The sequence below is a fragment of the Eublepharis macularius genome, chromosome 18 (genome assembly GCF_028583425.1).
Source record: "Eublepharis macularius isolate TG4126 chromosome 18, MPM_Emac_v1.0, whole genome shotgun sequence".
In the NCBI taxonomy this organism is placed as follows: Eukaryota; Metazoa; Chordata; class Lepidosauria; order Squamata; family Eublepharidae; genus Eublepharis; species Eublepharis macularius.
In genome coordinates, this window is record NC_072807.1 from 39,309,329 (window position 1) to 39,325,693 (window position 16,365).

General features: G+C 52.0%; 1 protein-coding gene across 1 annotated transcript in view; it reads left to right on the top strand.

The window, feature by feature from the left end:
• Nucleotides 1–5,275: 5,275 nt before the first annotated feature.
• The window catches only part of TLN2 (talin 2), a 134,028-nt gene continuing 122,938 nt past the window's right edge, over nt 5,276–16,365 (top strand). The window contains exon 1 of the mRNA XM_055002171.1: nt 5,276–5,349. The gene's annotated coding sequence lies outside the window, so the exon portion shown is untranslated. The remainder of the gene's footprint in view (nt 5,350–16,365) is intronic.

Sequence of the window (16,365 nt, forward strand, 5' to 3'; positions counted from 1 at the left end):
GACAGACACAGCCTGAGAGATGAAGCCACAGACAGTCAGGGCCTTATCCCAGGGTTAACCCCCAGGGTAATCATTAGCTCTTCCGTAACTGATAAGAAACCGCCACTCGCTTGACTCATTCCAATAGCACTTTATTGGAGACGGTCCCTCTGATGAACTGCGCCTGTCTTACAGCACGCAGGTCTCTTTCCTAGGTTTTACAAAAATGTTTTGTTTAGGTTGGATCTGCACCAGAGCAAATTAAATATCACGGAGCACTTAAATGTAATTCTGTCCCTTCCTCACTGCACCAAAGTACAAATAAATATTGATTTTAAATGGAATTAAAAGGGTTTGTGCAAAAAATAAAAAAGAGTCTAAAGCGAGGCTCTAGCACCAGCCATATTGCCGGCAGATGTTCTTCGTTTATTAAACTTACAAATACGACAAGACTTCTAATAATGAATTTTGCTAGTGAGGCCAATTAGTTTCTGGCTGCCCTCCAGGAAACATGCTTTTGAGACTCCACCCTTTGGAAGTGCCCAGCAACCAGAGAACGCGTGGCCGAGATCCACCTAAACCCACGGCTGCTTTCTGTTGCTTTAAAGCGCTAAAGAGGATTGGCGTCGTAACTCAACAGATCTGCCACGGGGGAGGAATAGAACCACTGGACAAAAGGTGCAGATGTGGCCAGCTGTCAGGAGAAGGAACACAGGTCTATGGATGAAGACTTGCAGTTATTTGAACCATTTCTATGAAAGGAACCAAGGTTCCTAACCACACTGTTGCTGTTAAGGAACATTTCCCCTACTCCCAAACATTTCTTCCTACTCCCAGTTTGGTGTAGTGGTTATGAGCCTGGGACTCTAATATGGAGAGCTGGGTTTGATTCCCCACTCCTCCACTTGAAGACAGCTGGGTGACCTTGGGTCAGTCACAGCTCTCTGGAGCTCTCTCAGCCTCACCCACCTCACAGAGTGATTGTTGTGGGGATAATAATAACACACTTTGTAAACCGCTCTGAGTAGGCGTTAAGTTGTCCTGAAGAGTGGTATATAAATATAATATTATATATATGGAATAGCTATAGTTAAACAATCTCTTTTTATGATGGAAATGAAAATTAAAATCAAGCAACTGTGAGCTGATATTTTACCTGTGATCACCACCACCCAAAAGAAAAGGAGATCGAGTGGGATCCATTCAATAGCACAAGAGCCCAGGCGTAACCCACCCGTTCCCTAGGATAGCCCCAGGAAGCCAGTCTTTCCTCTGATGGTTACATGGATGCTTCCTCAGTGTGGCAAACAGCAGGTTGGGGAAATGGTGTGTGTGTGTGTGTGTTTCTGTGTTTGGGGAAGGTGTCAAGACGCCATCTCACACCTGAGACTTATATTTCACTATGGGAACTCCCAGTGTAATCTGGGAAAGTCCTCATAGCGACGTGGTAATCCATGAATCAGGCCTAGGTTAACAAAAGTCGAGAACGGCCATCCAGCTTGCATAGCTGTGACCGTTGCCGGCAGGGTCTCTTTGGTCGAGACCATTCCAGAACATTTGACTTCTTCCCCACTCAGGTTGCCCCACATCTCATGAAGTGTCAGTAAAAGGACTGGGCCGACCTCAAAGGCTACCTATGAAACAAAACTCTCTTCCGTTACAGTGGGTGATTTCAGGTGGATTGCATTGTTAGTCCGTAGCAGCCTAATAAAACTCCAGCGGCACCCCTTAAAGACTAATTTTGTTAGTCTTCAAGGTATAATAATAATAATGGGAAAACTGCAGTTGCAAAAGTGCAGCTTTCTGATATAACACCTACAGAGCTGCAAAAGACAGCGCCACTTGGAACAGCATACATATTTCACCAATACCTGGCTGATACTTGGGTCTCCGGCAGAAACTTGTATCAGCTCAGCAAGGCCAATCAATGATAACATGTGATCTTTATTTTTGATTGTGTTGCATGTTACTTGAATAATAATAATATTTGATTTATATACCGCCCTTCAGGACAACTTAATGCCCACTCAGAGTGGTTTTCAAAGTTATGTCATTGTTATCCACACAACAATAATCACCCTGTGAGGTGGGTGGGGCTGAGAGAGCTCTGAGAGAGCTGTGACTGACCCAAGGTCACCCAACTGGCTTCAAGTGGAGGAGTGGGGAATCAAACCCGGCTCTCCAGATTAGAGTCCCGCAATCTTAACCACTACACCAAACTGGCTCTCCTCTTCTGCACTGCTTATATTGAGGAATCTCTGCTCGATCATCCCCAGGCAACTCTTAACATCTTCACTGCTCAGTGCAAAGAAACCAAGAAGCCACAGGCAAAAGCCAGGGTGGAAGTACAGCCTGAGTTTCGTTACTCTCCCAAAATGCACAGAGCCTTGCTGTCTTTCTGTGCCTCAGCAGGCATCCTCACAACAAACTGTGAGGGTCAGAGTGGAACCTCAGGACAACTACCCAGATCTAAGTGCAAGGTGGAGTTTCCCCCATCTCTGTTGATGGCCCAAACGCAGAAGTACGGACAGTCCTTCTCTGTTGACCAGGCAAGGAAACAATCCTTGTCCCTCAACTGTACGCACCAGCACTGGCCAATCCAGAGGCTTCATACTGCCTGCCAATCACATGAGCAGGTCTTATACTTTCCATTCTGTGCCTGCAAACACAGTCCTAAGCGACCTTCTGGACAGGGTCCAAGCGTCTGATCTGGAGGTTCCTGGTTCAAGCCCCCGTGCCACTGGTTGGGTGGGCCAGAAGGGGGGAGCGAGAGCATCGTCGCAGAAGTGTTGAGAAATGCTTGTCTAGTTTAATAATCCTTATTTGTCTGCGCATTTGTGCTATAGGTCTGCTAGTCTCGTAAGTAGCATCATTTTCTGGCATGGTTGCCTTCTCTCGGTTCTGTCTTGCTCAGATAGTACAGCCTCTGTTCCCGGAGGCGGGTTGCAGCCTCACCATTCCTGAAGTTTGCAGAGAGATTTACGAGGACACTTCGGCAGATGAATGTCCTTTTAAGGGCCTGAACTCTGAAAAATCTAGAGCTGAAGGCTTCCTATTTCTCTCTTCCACTATCAGATGTTTGCTTGAAATCAGGCCAAAAAACATCAGCAAGTGCCTCATTTTCCTCTTTGAAGTTAAAAGAGAAAGATAAAAGGGGAGACTTCCAAAGCCCTTGAATGTCTCTAGAGTGATCAGCTGACCTTATCAAAGCCTCTGGTGCTTCAGGAAAATAAAAAAAGATTCCCCCCCCTCTTACTCTTTCTGCAAGTATCCCATTTCTTGTCCCCCATCGAATGGTATCACTCGTTTCCCTGGATGTTATTTTGCTCTGCGATCGTAACTTGGTGGTCCAACGGAAAGGGACTGGTAGTCCACCGATGGCCTTCAGACCACCCTTGCTCTATGGCAGTGGTCTTCAGGGTCAACGGCCCCCCCTGCCTGCTGAACCAGACACCCCTGGAGAGTTGCCAGATTTCTGTTGCCTCGTGGAAGGGCCTTCTGCCAGTGTGCAGAAGGCAAAGGCCACACGCTGAGACTAGCTTTCCCTAACACGGAAACCATTTAAAAGGGGAGGTCACACCGGTAATATTTACATTTGTATTTGCAAACAGAATGAGGAGTTAGGACAGCTCTTCTGGGTATCTGAGTGACCCCCTAATTATCTAGGTAAGAGACAGAGGGAACACAGTATGGTCAACTGGCTGGAGGTCCTCTTGCTTCGACCCAGACCTCAATCACAGCGTGGAGCAAAATGGTTTGCAACGCCTGCCGATGTCATATTATGAAACCTCTTTCCTCTGAGGAAATCAAAGCTGAATGATCCCGGAGCTGCAAATGCAGCCGCTTTCCCCTTCCTAAAATAGTGAAGAGTCCAGTAGCACCTTTAAGACTAACTGACTTTATTGAGGCATAAGCTTTCCAGAACCACAGCTCTCTTCGTCAGTTGCACCTGAGGAAGAGAACTGTGGTTCTCAAAAGCTTGTGCTACTATAAAGTCGGTTAGTCTTAAAGTGCTGCTGGACTCTTTACTATTTTGCAACTACAGGCGGACATGGTTAACTCTGGATCTTTCCCCTTCCTGGCAATGAGGGTAACAGCACAATGCCCCAAGCTGAAGGCAGCCCGCGCTGGGACCAACAAGATCTCTCCTTCGAGTGGCGAAGTTGCAGGTAAAAAGCAGGCAGTGGCACCCTTCGCTACGATCTAAGTCGTTCCAGGTGGGCAGGCACGGCTGGTCTGCAGTAGAAAAGCAGGATTCGAGTCCAGCGGCACCTTGGAGACCAACAAGATTTGCAGGGCGTGAGTTTTGGGAAGCCGAAGCTCCGAAGGAGGACGCTTGCAGGGCGATTCTAAGCAGGGCGACTCCCGTCTAAGTCTGCTTAGGATCGCGCTGTTGGGCTCTCTAAAGCATACACCCTGCGAACAAAATTCTGCCCCGGTTCGGAAGGCGTCGCGTCTCTTCCTTAGACTGCCGGCGGGCGGAGCTCTTGCTTCAGCTTCGCCTTTCGGGAACGTTCCGGCGAGCGGCGCGCTGGTGGGCCCGGCTCTGCCTTCCCCCCCTCGCCCCCGCCCCTCATCGCTCGGGGGCCGGCGGCGGGGGCCTGCCCGGGGCCCGGTCCCTCTTCCCAGCTGGCCGCAGCCAAGACGGTGATTTCGCACGGCCGCTCAGTGGGTCTCTCTGGCCCGGAGCGCCGCAGGCAACGCGGCGGCACTCCGCGGGTCGGGCCCGGTTGCGCTCCAGGCTCTCTGCCCCCCAAAGCCCCCGGGCGGGGCCCCCCTCGAGCGCCTCCTGCAGGCGGGCAAAGGAAGGGGCGCGCGGCGCGGCGTGGGAGGGGCGCCCTCTCCTTCCGCGCCCCGCGCTGGCCCGGGCGGGGATGCGGCGCTTTGCAGAAGCTTCGCGGTGGGCGCGGAAGCCGCGGGGCCAGCGCCGCCCCCCCCCCAAGGCCCGCTTTCCCTGCGGGGTGGGGCGAGGAGGCTCCGCGCCGCATCGCTGCCTCCTCCGGCTGCAGCGCCCGGGCCCTGGAGGGGATGCCCGCAGCCGGGCCGGGTTTGCGCACGTCTCCTGGGGAGGGAAGCCCCCGAGGCCCGCCCGCGCGCCCCGGTAAGGCTCGCCGCCTGGGCAGGGCTGGGCTGGGCAGGGCGGGGGGCGCGGGCGGGGGGCGGGCCAGCTGGCCGGCCGGCCTCGGGCCCGGGGTGATGACGCGCTTCCTGCTCTGCCCGGGCTGGGGGCTCTCGGGGCTGGCGACGGCGCCGCTCGCGAGGGGCTGAGCCAGGCGCAGAGCCGCAGGGGAAGCGCGGGAGCCAGGGAAGGAGCGGCCCGGCCCGGCCCAGCCCAGCCCAGCCGGCCGCGGGACGGGGGGCCATGCCCAGGTAAGAGGCCGGGCGGGCGGGCGCAGGGCTGCGGGCGCGGCGCGGGGGAAGGGCAGAGGCGTCCGCAGCTCGGCGCGGAAGGAGAGCCCGGCCCGGCCCGGCCCGCTGCGCCCACCTGTCCCCGCGCCCGGAGGCAGCGCGCTCCTCTGGCCGGGCTGCAGCGGCTCCCCGCCGGGATGGGAGCCCCGGGCCGGCTGGGGCGAGGCGTAGTTTCCCCGGCCGGCCAGCCTCGGGGCTCCAGGCAGACACGCGTGTCGCGGCCCTTTCACACGTGCTGCGCGGCGGCTGCTCGGGCGCCTGGAGCGGCGGTGCGGCGGGCGCGCTCTCGGCCTCCCTGCGGAGCCAGGCGGGAGCCATGTTGGCGGCGGGGCATCTGCGGGGCGGCCCGCCAAGGACAGCAGCCGGGCGCGGGCGGCGGTGGCCGGGAGAGGCCGCCTGGGGCTCGCTGCTCTGGCCTGCGCGTCCCTCCGGGCCCGGGGAGGCGGGAGGGGGCCTGGGTGGGCGCCCGGCGCGCGTGTTGCGCGCTGCCCGCCTTCCCGGCGGGTCACCGCCTCGCCTGCGCGGAGGGGCGGGGTGGCTGGGTGCAGAAGGGGAACCCCCTTTAAATTGCCTCGCAAGTAGAAAACGAGCTCGTCAGGAAGAGATCTGGCCATTGCCAGTCTGGAGGGTCCTTCTTTGTCTGCAGGGAGTTCAGGCCTCCATGGGAGCTAAGAGCCAGAAGTGGTGTCGGCTGGCCTCCGGTGGGCTCCACCGCCTGCCACTCTCGGGCTTAAGGGGCTGGTCACAAGAGAGCGAGGTTGGAGATGAGCGTCAAGACAGGGCTGGGAAGACCACCCGGCTGGCCACTGCAGATGGCGCTCCGAGCAGCCCTGAGGGTTCGGGCATTTGTGGCAGAGTTTGTAGCTGAGGGGAGAACTGAGCGGGGGGGGGGGGGGGGCTGCCTGGTTCTCTCAGATTCTTTGCCCTGCGGGACTCCTCATCTGCAGTTGAGCAAGACTCGGGTCCAGTCGCTCTTTAGAGACCAGCTAGTTTTCCAGCAGGGCGTGAGATTACCCGAATCTTGCCCTTCTGCTAGAGACCATCACGGCCGCCTGAAACGCTCCTCCTCTGCAGTCGATGACTCTTCTCCGTGTAAAGGCCATTCCTGTGCCTTTCTGTGCATGGCTGACTGATGTGAATGTTAAACTGTGTTATTAAAACAGCAAAATTCAAGGCAATGCAATATACTGCGTTTAGCCTTTTAAAATGCTCTTCACTGTTATCTTTAAGCCCCACACAAAATCCAAAAGACCCCAGTGCTAAGCAGACGTATACCGTTCTGTGTTCTAGTTTAAATCAAAGCCAAGGTATGGGATTTTGTCATTGATTGCATTGCGCCATGATGTTAAATTAACAGCCAGGTAATTCCCTGAAGCCTTCTCTAGTGGCTAGCAACCATGAGAGCAAAATGGAACCTCCAAGCACAGGGGCAGCATACCTCCAAGCGCAGGGGATGCACTTCAGGGAAAGGTTATTGGGTCCTGTTTGTGAGTGACTGTTGGGAACTGTGTTATGGACTTTGGGTCTGGTCCAACAAACAGACATTTGTGTTGAATCCCAATTTGTGAATTATGATGTCCCTGTCGGCAAGTATGCTGCAACTATGGCTGTCTTGGCCAGAAATCCTGTCGTTGTTTTCTTTTGGAATGCAAGTGAAGTTTCTTTGCAACAGATACAAGGCAAAATCTCCGCTGAATTTCACTGTCCAAGAATGTGCTGAAGCAGGCAGTGGTGTGTTGGCCTGCTTCATCACGGGAGAATCTTAAGCACACTCACCCCAAGGTCTCCTAATGGCGGACAAGAGCATGCAGTTTCTATGATCTGCCATAAATGCTCATCTTTGTTTGTGCAACATAATTCCTCACCTGTAGGATTTTGTTACGGGGCAGCTGCTCTTGAAATCTATATTGTTTTTGCTATCCCCAGAGATCGTTCGTTAGCACGGAAGAAACTTGGCATGAGCCAGGTCATTCGCTGGACGTAATGCATAGGCTGCAAAGTAGCTACGTGACATACACAACCACTTTGTGCGAGTGGCAGCGCAGTGTCATTGAGCGGCTGGGCCTTTGCCAAGTTGTGTAGGCGAGTTCTGGCCTTGCCTTGCCAGCATCACATTTAAATTAGACCTTGTAATGGGTCACTTTCCTGCCTCCATATTAACTTTCTGTTTGCGGAGCAGTCTATACATGCAACAGAAGCGGTGGTAGACTCAGTCTTGAGTCCGTAGGGAGGACTGCGCTTCAGACTGCAGCTGGTGGCTCATATTTCTGAATGTTTGGGGCAGAATCTGCTAATAATTCCAGACTTTGCAAATGAGTAGCATATGAGTTCAAATGTAAAGTAACTGAAATACATCGAGTGATTTCATTCCCGTCCTCACCAAATATTCTGAATCTTAGTTAGCATTCTGTAATCACAGTCTTACCACCCTTTTGGTTGGAGTTCTCCACTGCCTTATTGTTTCATGTTATGCAGTCTGCCTTCAGTCTCAACAAGAAAGGTGGGCAATAAATGAAGCAAATAAAATATTCTGATCTTTTAGTTCATCCGTATTTTTTTAACCCCATCAGTATTTGTACATAGAAATAAACTCTAGGTCCTCACCTGTAATTGCATTTTCTCACAGGTAGATGCCTTCATAGAACTAATCCATCTCTGGGTGGCTCGCAAGCTTGTCTTTGTGGGTCCCTGTGCAAAGTAGTGCTTGAAAGGCCGTGTGGGGCGATAAGGTGTTGAGCTGGAGTCTGAAGCCCCCCCCCTCGCCCTTAGCCACGAAGTTCATTTCACTTTCTCTCAGTCCAGCCTATAATAATATAACATAATAACATTCAATTTACATACTGCTCTTCAGGACAACTTAACGCCCACTCAGTGAGGTTTACAAAGCGTATTTTTATCCTCACGACAATCACCCTGTGAGGTGGGTGGGGCTGAGAGAGCTCTGAGAGAGTTGTGACTGTCCCAAGGTTACCCAGCTGGCGGAGGAGTGGGGAATCAAACCCGGTTCTCCTGTTGCTCTTAACCACTACACCAAACTGGCCTACCACATAGGGTTCTTGTGACGGTAGTATGGAGGAAGTACCGTGTATGCTGCAGTGCCGAAAGCTTCCTGGAGGGAGGGGGTATAAAATGCCTGAAGGAATCCCTGAAGACAGTGGGAGGGATGGGTAAGATTTATAGTGGCCATGGGGGGGGGGCGCGTTTCAGCATCCTGCATAGGTAAAATTGCCAAAAATTATGCAACACAGACTTCATTTGCGCAACCACCCTCAAATCCTTGCCTTTTTTAAAAATAGAGGTCAGTTTCCTAGAAGTGCTAAAATATCTGTCATTTTTTTTTTTGCAAACCTGGTGGCCACACCAAGTGAGGCCTCTCTCATCCCATTGAAAAAAATCCTTGCTGTCTCGTGGCGCAGACAAACCAGTCAGTCTCTGTCCACCCACGCTCCTTCGTGCTGTCTTCTGATGCCTATCAGCTGCTTATCTGGCTTCCAAGAGCTTTGTGCAGCAGGAGGCGTCGCTTTGAAAGTGAACAAATAAAGAAGTCTCTAGTATATTCAGCCTTGTATGAAGTAGATCTTGCTCCGCTATTGACATAAACTTGGAAGAGTATTTAGGATCGCTGCCTGGCTCTGGCGGGTTGGTGCTTGAGGGACTTCTTGCCTAAATTGATGCAGCTGAATTATTTGGGTAAGAGAGAATGTCAGAGGGCCACTGTGTTTTTGATAAGGGAATGGAAGAAAGCTTGTGTTGGAACATAGATGTTCCTGGCTACTACCGGAAGATCTCTTCCCCAGAGCAACTCTGTTGAACGGGTGTGGCTGTGTAGTTAAGCCAGAATGCTCGCCTCTGTTGGGAAGTAAACTTGGTCTCAGGCTTTGACAGGCGTATGTAAAAATGTTCTTGTCAACATGCGTACTGAATTTCAGTTTTCTAGGTGGTGTGGAAATACCGCAGTCATTTTTGGGTATGTTTCGTGCCTCTCGTTTTGAAGGAGAGATGTGGAAAAATCCTGTTGGCAGACTTAACCGGTGTGAAGCTGTTTTGGAGAGCATTCGTTCCGTATTTCAGTTTTCTGAGTAGCCTGGAAGGTCCTTCTCTATTTGGGGTACACTTTGAACCCCCCCGTTTCAGGAGAGTGATACGTCTGTGTCCTTTAGCCTGTGTGTGTGTGTGTATCCCTTTTCATATTTCTAGGTCATGCGGAAGTGCCCTGACAGCTATGATAGCTTGAGTGAGTGAATAAATTGCTCCATCAGCAAGAGCAGACTTTGCACTGAGAATGAGCGAGTTCCGCTTGCTTTTGGTCAACGTGAGTCTAGACTTGGATTTGCAGAGAGGGATTTTTCCAGCTGCAGCGAAATCTGGAAAGGGAGCAGAATTTGCACGGCCCAGTTCTCCGTCCCACGGGCAGCTTGGCTTGCTCTGTGCTGCGGTGCTGACCTCTATGAAGAGGCAAGTTTCATGCCCCAGATTTTGACAATGAGATATAAAAATATCCCGTTTTTCAAACTCTTTCTAAGTCATTGGAGTGTCTCGGGCTGGCCAGGTGCCCCGTGTCAGCTTGCTTTTTAGCCCAGAAATACTTTAGCCATTGTGAGAGTTTACAGAAGGTGCACAACGGTGTGGGAGAGGCGCACAAACCTCTCCCTCTCTTGCGCAGTGGTGCAGTTTGGATGCCGGTTTGCTACTCTGTCTTCTGTTTGTGATAACTGGGCCATGCTTGGAGTGTCTTCAGGCTGATCTGTGGGGCCTTGTATTTTGTGTGGACGGGCCACACACAAGGCCAGGGGGGCTGAAAGTGGAGGGCTTTTGCTGTGGGCCCCATTTGTGAATCTGCCGTACCGCCTCACCCCAGCCAGGCTCTAAATGCCTCGGTTCAGAAGTCAACCTGTTCTACTGCAGCACAGAGGTGATGTCAAGCGGGTTGCACGTGGCGGCCGTATGGTGAAGACAGGGTTGATGTCCTTCGCTTTAGAGCAGTTGTGATGCTGCCATTCCAGGCGCTCGTGTGGTTGTGTGTGCTTCTTTCAGCAAGGTGTTCATCAGCTGGGCTTCTGGAATCGGCTGCTTGTGAGCTTTGACTGGAATCTTGCTATCAAGTTATTTATCGCCCTGGGTAATGAGCGTAGGAGACTCCTCTTCTGCCCCCCTCCTGCTGGGCCCAAGATGTTTGGTCCCCAGCTCTCTTTCAAGGGCTGCATGACCCCTTCAGGCAGCCCCACCAACTGCATTGCACTCCGAAACGGCTCTGCACTTTGTGGATTGATCCTGGAGCCAGGGGGCATACCTTTACTCAAGCGCAGCATTTCTGTAAATCTTTCAGTGTTTAAAGCACTCCGCTTACTTGGTTGCGGTTTTTATAAGAAGTTTGTAGAGCAGGCCAGCGTCATGCAGAGGGGGAACGCGACTGATACTTATTTATTTAATTATATTTATAGTCCACTTTCCCCACAAACAAGCTCAAAGTGGATCACATCAGTAAATACAGTATAAAAGATAAAAACAGATAGCATAACAATGAAATCTACAGCGATACAATCAATAAAGCACGGCAGGGCACATATGGCACAGAACCCTCAACATCAAAAGATCCCATAGGGTGGGGTGGCCAGTTGTGTCGCAGACCAGGGGAGCAGCACCCTGCGTGGCCCGCCTGCCTCAACCACCGTACACCTGGTGGAACATCTCTGTCTTACAGGCACGTCAAAAGGGTAGTAGGTCTTGCCGGGTCCAAGTTTCCACAGACGGAGAGTTCCACCAGGTTGGTGCCAGACCCCAAAAGGCCCTGGTGCTGGTCAAGGTGAGGTGGAACCTGCTTGGGGCCAGGAACTACCAGTAGATGTTTTTCTGCCAGCGAAGTGCCCTCCGGTGAGAGGCGGCCCCGCAGGTATGGCAGCCCCAGTCCATTAATGGCTTTAAAGGTTCAGAGGCCACTGAGTGAGTCTGTGTTAGAGAAGACTTCCTGGATCACAGCTTAGGCACTGCACCAGCACGTTTCATATACAAATGAGAATCGGGCTGCATTTGGAGACGGCTGAAAGGGAAGTTCCTTTGCTGCTCTTCCTTGGCCGATTAAACTCCCCCTTCCCTCGTATCCGATTGTGTAATATGTCAAGTAATAAAAACAACTGGGATGAGGACAGGAATTTTCATTTTAATGCCTCTTCTGTCCTCCCATTCAAAATGTACTTGTATGGGCTCAAAACAACATGTATTTTCTTGGTGCCCTCCACACAAAACCCCTGCAAGGTAGGTCAGTATTATTAGCTCTGCATTCCAGTGCAAGTCCTTGCCTAAGGCCCCCCCTAGCTGAGCTCCCAGCAGAGGTGTGACCCGAACGTGGAGTTCTGTCCTAACACGACTGCTGTGCTGGTCTGGGCTCCGTCTGCGGTGGTGCCTGGCCGGGCCTCTGAAAACCAAGCCGCTCTTGATCTCCCTCCTTGGAGTTCAAAGGATGTCCGCCAGATGCCAGACTGCTACCTGCTGCATCTGTGCGCCTTCTCCAAACGGGCAATTACCTTCTTCCTCTATCTCAGGTATTTGCATAGCGGAGGCAGATGCCTCGCCTCTCCACTTGACACTGTTTGCGTTTTGGGGAAAAAATACAGTGCAAGAAAGTTGCCCTTAAGCTACAACCAGATATTACGCACCACTGAAGTGCAGAGTGAAAATAGTACGAGCCCTTAGAAAAACGTGTAAGAAAACAGCTGGAAAGAGTCTAAAGATGATGCCTTGAGAGAGTGACTTTGCTGGCAGCGCTTCTTACTTAGTCACTGCGCCCAGCTCATGGGACAAGTTAGGGCCAGGAGTTTAGCTGAGCCACGAGGCAGCTGTAAGACTTTGCAGGATGCTCCCCAGGGACCAGGGTGGGCCTCTGAGTTTGCACCCCTCTTGTTTGGGCTGGCCTTTAGTTAGCCATCTGGAAGTGATTTGCGTGACTTGAAGATGCTGTCCTGCTCTCAAATGTGTAACCTAGGAACTTAGAAAGAACCTGGCAGGTTCAGGCCAGCAGTTCATCCATTCCAGCAGCCAATAAGAGGCCCACAGTCGGGGCACAAAGACAAGTTCCCCTGAAATGGGTATTCAGGTACACTGCCTCTGAACATGGAAGCTCCATTTAGTCATCAAAGCTTACAGCCATTGATAGACCTAGAAAGAGAAATCCATCCATGAGGGATCTCCCAGCTACAAAGCTGCTCCTGCCTTCTTAGATGTTGCTGTTAATACACAACCAAGGGGTTGGTATCCCTGTCCTCTGTGTTTCATATGATGGATGGTGTGCCCAGGGCTGGGCTGATCTACATACAAGTCGCACTGGAAAGGTTTCAGGTTCACAGCTGAAATGCAGCCAAGCAAATAAGCTAAACATGCATTTATCTCAACTAATAAGATAGTTTCCATTATAATCAAATGATCTCTGTTAATGGGGAGGGGGTTTACTGGCTTTGATCCATCTTATGAATATGTATGGGGGCCTGGCTTGAGTTGTCAGGGTGAATTTTGCCCCAGACTCCTTTCGAAGAGAGGAGGAGAGTGCAGAGGGTGTAGCTGCCCGGACAGGTGTTATGTTATTGTAGTGTTACGGGAGCGGGGAAGTTGGGAAGGAAGTGCGCTGGCGTTTGGGGTCTGTGGGAGTGCATCGGTGTGCAGGTGCTCTGGAATCCAGCTGTCTCTTGGGGATTTGATTTAGAGAGGGGGGTCTGGAAGGGCCAAGCTAGCAGTTCTTTTAAAAAGCACACCTGAGTGACAACACAAGGGCCGTGATTTGTCAGAGGAGGGGCCGTAGCTCACTGGCAGAATGCCTGCCCCGCACGGAGAAGGTGGCAGGTTCAGTCCCGAAGAGCTCCCGTGAGAAATAGATCAGGTAGGAGAGGATGTGAAAGAGTTCTCTGCGCCTGAGGCCCTGGAGAGAGGCACAGGGGAGGCCAGACAGACCGTGGAAGGCCCCGCTGCCCCTGCTTAGATGGGGCATGCAGAACTTTTAACCTCCACCAGGGCCTCACAGGGTGTTTCGTTGTGGGGATAATAATGACATACTTTGTAAACCAATCTGAGTGGGCATTAAGTTGTCCTGAAGGGCGGTATATAAATCGAATGATGTTGTTGTTGTTCTAAGCCCCCCAAAGTGACTCCTGTCCAGCAGAATTTAGCTCAGGGGCAGCACAGTTTAGTCTTTTTCTTTCTGTGTTTCCAGCAGCCGGGGGGGAAACCCCAGCCAGGCCCCCAACTCTTCCATAGGCCGCTCTTTACCTGGCCTTCCATCTCTCGACCACCATTGAATGTTGTTAGGCCAACTACAATTCTCAGAATCCTCAGGGCTCAGCCCGTATTTGGCAGTGTCCGTGTCGTCCCACACCTGTCCCACCCATCCCCTGACTGGACCCTTGCCTGGCTCTTCAGGAGAAAAGAGTGCTTGCTTCGCCTGGCTCTTCAGGAGGGCTCCCATCCTGGGTGGGAACCAGCAACGGCTCAGCTGCAGCTGGGCCTGGCAGGCTGTGAGGAGGCCTGACGGGTGGAAAACCAGGCAGGCCAAGAGGCCCAAGGCCTACTTTGGGACAAAGGGAGGGACAGCCAGAGAGACAGAGGGGCGTGGAGATTGTGATGTTGTGCCCTCTTGTTCCACAGCAGCGTTGGCCGTAATACGCAAGTTGCTTTCCTTCTGAACAGGCAGCATCCGTTTCCGAGCAGCCATTTTGTGGAGAGCCCCCTTCGCCCCTCACCCTGGACACAGAAACAGGCCCTGACGCGGGGATATAGTGACCCCTTTGCCACGGAGGCGAGTCCCGGGTCCCAGAATAATGGGGGGCAGGTGTTAGCCTCAGCTCCCTGTGAGGTTTATGCCTTTTGTGGCTGTGAGGGAGTCAAGTCCGTTCCCATATATGAGAGAAGGGAAATTTTCATTTCCTCTTGCTCCTTTCTTGTTCCTTTTCCAATTTCCGGTAGCTTGGGGGTAGGCAGTATGCCAGCTGCTTGTGCAGGATGGGGGGGGGGGGAAGCTTAGAATAAACCCTGTAAAGGATTGGGTAGGAGGTGATGTGAAAGCGCTCGACTTGAGGCACTGGAGAGCTCCTGGCAGTCGGAAACACGGCTGATCAAAGGGTCTGGCCCCATCGATGGCGGCTGCATGTGTGGGGCTGAATATTTTAAGGAGGCCACAACCAAGTGGCAGAGCGGAGACTGGGATTTGCCAGCGGCAGAGACCAGGAGACCGGGACATCAGGAATCCATGCAACGAAGGAAGGAAGTAAATAAACTGTACTACAGTCCGGCAAGTTTGCAGAAGTTGCCCATGGGGTTGGCATGCTCGGATGGAAATCTTGTAACATGTTCTTGATGAACAAAGGGTGTGTTTGTTGCAAGTGAATGTCAGCAAAATCCTCTTGTGTTGCAATGCCCGTGTGTGACATTTATGAGGAGGAATTTCCCAGCGGAGGGAAAGCAGCCAAGCCTGTTACGGAGCTGGCCCTTGGAAACCTTCCGTGGGATCTGGGGCTGAAACGCAGACCACCACCTCTCCCCCCTACTCACGTTCTGCTGCAATAGTTGCTGTCTGGAATGGTCAGTTCCCACCAGATCTTTCCCCTTCAGGATCTGGCAAATGCTCTCAAGTTTAGGGAAACGGGTACATTACTATTTATTTTTATTTGCTTCATTTATACTTTATTGTTCTCCCGGATGGGGACCCGAAGTGGCATACTTAATTCTGCTTGCCTCTATTTTATCCTCACAACAACCCTGTGAGGTAGGTTAGGCTGAGAGTTGAATAGCCCGAGGTCCCCCAGCAAGCTTGCGTGACAGAGTGCAGATTTGAACCTGGGTCTCCCAGATGCTAGTCCGACACTAACCACTGCACCTCACTGACTCTCACAACGTGTGGGTTTTATGATGGGTAGCCTTTAGCGGACAATAAAATGCAATTTGGGTGCAAATCTCAGCCACAAACTCATTAGGTAGCCTTACGCAACTGGCCCTCTCTCAGTTTCCTTTCTCCCCACAGTACGGGGATCAGAATCTTAGCCAGCCTAAAAAAATGTTGCTGCAGGATTACAGGTTGGTGTTGTATTGGTGCTGATCTTGATATAACAGTCTGATTCAGGCGGCTGAACTACACTGTGTCAGCTCACACCTGCCAAACCCCAAGCACAACCGATTATTTGCAAACTCCACTTTAAGCAAGGTTTTTTTTGTTATTTTGGTTTCCTGGCTGGTCAGTGGCAAACCCTGATTGGTCATTTTCCAGCCTTGCTTCTCTCTCTTGTGCCAATCAGACTCATGGATCTTTCTCTTCATGTTATCTTCGGTTTCCTCGTGCTTCATTTTTGGCTGTTACTGTGTTCCCACTGTGGTTTGGGTGAAAAGAAATCAAAACCAATGAACAAATTTTGGAAGAGCAACATGGCCCCTTTCCCTGCTTTGGTCAGCAATGTTGTGCTTGTTGCCAGTTCAGCACTTTTTACGGCAAGACTGGATGATATTGCAGGCGCTTGGAGTGGGGGAGAGGTCTACACTGCAGGAAAGGGTGGTTTGCCTAACATTGCTGGGTAAATTTGTGATGCAGGCGGCATTTGCATCAGGTTAGTTAGTCTCTTGTAGTGCAAACATATGCATGTTTACTTGGAAGTAAATCCCACTGAGTAAGACTTACTCTCAAGGAAGCATGCCTCTCCTCAGCCCAGAGGAGTTAGCCCAGAGGTCTCCTTAGCCCCTCACCTCCCATCTGGAAGTGCCAGCCTCTCTCTCATTTTACGGTGCCCCGTAATCTCCCAGGCCGAGGGCTGGGCTTTGGCAGCCCAGTGCCATTGTTGGTCCTGCTGTGGTTTGGTGGCAGGCAAAGGAATGTCACTCCGAGGCCTCCTTGAGCCCTGAACGTGATGCTTGGGCACGCCTGGGATCTTGACAGAGTGAGTGACAATATGCCACCGATCCCTCCCTCTGGTGCATGTTAATAGGCTCGTTTGAATAATGCCTTGCTCT